Consider the following 4574-nt stretch of genomic DNA (forward strand, 5'->3'; position numbering starts at 1 on the left):
TGGTGCTCATAACACTGAGTGCTGACACACTGGAAAAAAAAAGACTAAAAATGCAGGACAAGAGTGAATATTGAACGTTGCGCTTCTCCTTTAAACTTGTTTTTTGTGGGTTGGCAAGCCTTCCTGCTCCCCTGATGTGGGATCAAACCCCCCACCCTTGAGCATGTATGTCTGTAAGTTGACATACATGATTAAGGAGCTATTAAGAAGCTGTTTACTGTGGTCCTGTGGTCCACTGGTCTATGGTTTGATTCCCTCAGCTTCCACTGCCACACTTTGTGACTCTGAGCAAGTCACTTAACTAGACACTGCTCCCAGGCTGAGTCTGAAAAAGGCCTGTGGAGCTCAGTGATCTACCCTGGTCAACAAATACAAATTAAATTAAAGTAAATTAAATAAACAGATAAATAAATAACTAAATAAATAAATAAGATATATACCAACTATGAGACTGCCATACCTCAGAGAAAAGGGAATATTCTGAGAAATGGCCATATTGGACTAGGCATGTGCAAGTCCATATTTTCAAACATTCAGTCTCCGCATTTCAGGACTCACTGAAGTGGGTCCTGCTGTTTCACATGGCTATCATCTGAGAGATGAATGTCAATGCATTTACCTAGAAAGCAACAAAGTGAAATTTAGCATCCATGTCAAGAACACATAAGTAGCTGGCTATGATCAGAGAGACTAGGCCATAAACCTTTGTGGTATACAGAGATTCAGCTTCTCCCAAGTACTACTGATTACAGAAAAAAGTATGGGAAGGTGAAAGCTGCAAAACAGATAATGACCAAAAGCTAAGTGTACCAGTGATAGACTAACAGCTTTAAAAGGTGTTAAATACTTCAGTCTGCTTTTCTGTGTGGCACAGTAGTGTCCTACAGCTTTCAAAGCTGCTGGAGCTTCTCATTGCTACTATGTGGTTGATGGTGTGTGTGCTATACTGTGAGATTACACCATAACAGTTCTAAAAGCTGTGCATAACATAATTTATTATACACTTCTTTGCCATCATGGAGGTGCATGACATGGTTGTCTTTTCCCAGTTTCAGGCATAATCACTGTACTTCATTTAATACAAATCATTTATGTCTGTTTAGCAGACCATCCTACTGAAGATAGTTTCCATCCAACATCCTGTGCTTCACTACTTTTTAATTAGCTTTCCAAATGATTTTTTTTAACTATAACAAGCCACAAGAATGAAGGGATAGCTAACAGGAGAAGGAGAGGGGAGGGCAATAACAAAAGGTCAAAAGAATGCAATGTCCAGTGTGCAAAATGTTAATTCTTATAAGCATTATCATTTTCTAACCCACTTGTCCAGATCATGGTTATGGTTGTAGCAAGCTGAGGAGGGTAGACCAGACTACTTGTCCCGAATAACAATCTCCAGCTCTTCCGCTGGGATCTTCATTTATTCCCAGGCAAACTAGGAGATATAATCCTGTGATATGTACTGAGGTTTCCTCAAAGCCTCTTCCCATTGCCTGTGGCTCTTATACCCCCCATGGATGCATCTGGAGGGGTCAGAAATGCACAAAGGATGCCTGAAGCACCTTTTCATGCCTAACAACCTGTAGAAACAGTAGCTATTCTTCAGCATCCTCACAGATTGCCAAGATCTTCACTCTGTCATAGAGGGTTAGGGCAACTTCTTTGTGAAGGAACCTAATTTTTGCTGCCTGTATCTGTGGTCTCATACTTTTAGTCACCACACAATGTTGACATAGAATGGCAAACTGAAAGCTTCACTTTATAACTTGGCTTCCTGTTTTCTGTCATAGTCCATCGCAATGTCTGCAGTAGTGTAACCACTGATCAGCCTCTCAGTCTTCCCTACCCTTCACATGAACAAGACCTCAGCACACTTACTTCCTTTCACTAAAGATAGCTCCCCCCTTACCTGCACAGAACAATCGACTCTTTTTTCCTGGGTGACAGCCATGACGCCTCATATGGAGATGCTTCATGTGTTACTGAACTCAGCAATGCTGCATATCCCATGCCAGGCATTAATCAACCAGAAAAGCTTGTCACAATGAAAGAGTGAGCTAACTACAGTAGGTTCAAGGAATGCCATAGCCATGCCGATAAGTGACTTCATAATATTCTGTATGGAAGAGATAAAACAATCAAGATAAGACAATGTTTGTTTGTGTCTTTCAGCTTTTCCCGGTTAGGGGTCGCCACAGCGGAACTCCGGTCCGCTAATGATTGGCAGTAGAGTTTCACATGCTGGCTTGCCAGGCCTAACGCACAACCTTCAACGAAGGAACTGCCGTTCACGCATGTCGCCACACAGAAGACGCTCTAACTGAGAATCGAATGGGCAACATCTAACTGTGAGGCGACAACACTACCACAGCACCACCACCGTGGATAATCAAGATAAGACAATCTAAAATAAAATAAGTTATTTCCTGTTGTTTTATATTAGTTTCATGGAGCTCTGAAAAACTGCTGCTATCAGTTGTCCATCTTGGCTCCGCCCCCACTCAGAATTGATAGATGAAAGTATAAACTATATTATTAGTAACTTTGGTGAACTTAAGTAATTTTTTTCCTGTCAAATTATAAAGAAGAATATATAATTTGTGGAGATGAGCAGTTCAAAAACTTCTAATTCTGACATGGATTTAAAAAAAGAAATGCAGCTCGTGACATCTGCTCTACAAGAACGCTCACTAAACATGGATGATTTTAAAGAGAATTTACAAAACCTCAAGGAAAATTGTCAGAAACAAACAGATTCTCTCAAGGAACTTATACAGCAGCATCAATCAAGAATAACACACTTAGAAGCATCTCTGAATGATCTTAATGGAAGACTGAAAGAAGAAGAAAGCCAAAAAGATTTTCTCATCAAACAAAACATTTGGCTTCTCAATAAAGTAGATGACCTGGAAAACAGGGAGAGAAGGTCAAATATAAGGATTTTTGTCATCCCTAAGAGAGCTGAAGGTGAAGATATAATTTCTTTCCTGAATACCTGGATTCCAGAGATTTTAGATTTAAAGGAGGGTCTGTCCTTTGGTATTGAATGGGCTTATAGAGCTTTAGGAAAGCCAGTGTCAACATCCTCCTCTACTCCTCCCAGGTCAATAGTCATAAAGTTTCTCTCTTATTTGGAGAAGGAGTAGGTCCTAATATCAACAATAACATTATTTCCTTACCTGAAGATATGGAATGGGCATCTGCATCTGTGAAGAGAGTTACTGATAAATTGTCTTGGACTGATGTTAAAAAGAAAAAAACAAAAAATTGAGTCAAAGATTGCTGTTCCCACTAAATCTCTCAAAGCATCTACTGCAACTGGACTTTAATTTGTTTTATACCTGCTAAATCTTCAAGTAAGGTATGTCATGACAATATTTTTCTTATTGTTTTTCTTTCTCTTTTTGCTTTTTTCATTTCTATACTTTGCTTTGTTCATATACAAATGAAATAACTGTTTATGCTTTTAGTATATTAGTATAATATTACTGGTTTATTGAGTGATATAACTGAACATAGTTCATAGGTTAGGTTAGTACTAAGCTAACTGCCCTTGTGAGCCATTTTAAGCCTAGCCAATTATCCCTTGTGAGATTTGAACCCTGCACCTTGTAAGGCAAACACCTTAACCATTAGGCCACCCTCCCACCAAGAAAATACAGTCGCCCAACATGGGGCCCGAACCCATGACCCTGAGATTAAGAGTCTCATGCTCTACCAACTGAGCTAGCCGGGCTATTTAGTACAGTAAGCTATCTTTTATGACCTTAAGATAACATGCTTTATTTCAAATAATATATAGCCCTTTGCCCTGCTAAATGTTCTTCTCAGTTATTACACAGGCATAGTCACTGCTTAGGTTATTTGTCAAAAGTGTTTTGGATACATGGGATAACAGGGTATATCTATTATTTAGTATATAGTAACTAGTTTCTTTAATATTTATAACTTCTGATTGTTTCAGAATATATATTGGTACCCGTGTGAACAAAAAGCTGTTTGCCGGCTTTTGACATAAATTGAGTCTCTCTGACAGTGATATGCTTGTATGTTTTATTACACAAGGTTTTTAAATGGTTACAAGTTATGTTTCCTGTAGAGTTTAATGTTAAAGTGCTGTTTTCTCTCTCATTGGCATTGAATATTATTTTACTGTTTGGAAGTATCTGACAGTTAAACTTTGCATTTGTTACTGTAAATAAGCAGACTTTGTGATACAGTTAAAGTGAGGTCAGGAAACTGTACTGTGTAGTGTGCTGGGCGGGAAAATGTCAGTCTGAAATTTAAGAGGTGAAGCTTTCTTACTTAACTCATGACATCATGCATTCTATGCAAGCAGATCAGATTACATTACATCTAATGTGTATATGCAAGACTAATTGTGAATGTCAAGTCTCTGATTGGTTATTATACCATGACCCCCCCAAAACGTGCACGCTGCTTGGCCAGCGTGCACATTGTAAATCAAGTTATACTAATGGAAAAAGGTCCGGTCGCCCGGACTTTTTTCCATTAGTATAACTCTACTTTTAAAACACTGTCTCGCTATGTTAAATGGGTTTAACATAGCGAGA

General features: G+C 38.8%; 1 non-coding gene across 1 annotated transcript; it reads right to left on the reverse strand.

The window, feature by feature from the left end:
• Positions 1-3663: 3663 nt before the first annotated feature.
• On the reverse strand, positions 3664-3736 carry TRNAK-CUU. Its single transcript has one exon. It is a non-coding gene; the product is annotated as a tRNA-Lys (tRNA).
• Positions 3737-4574: the final 838 nt, after the last annotated feature.

This window comes from Protopterus annectens, chromosome 5.part0 (genome assembly GCF_019279795.1).
Source record: "Protopterus annectens isolate FY-2018-M chromosome 5.part0, PAN1.0, whole genome shotgun sequence".
Taxonomy (NCBI): Eukaryota; Metazoa; Chordata; order Ceratodontiformes; family Protopteridae; genus Protopterus; species Protopterus annectens.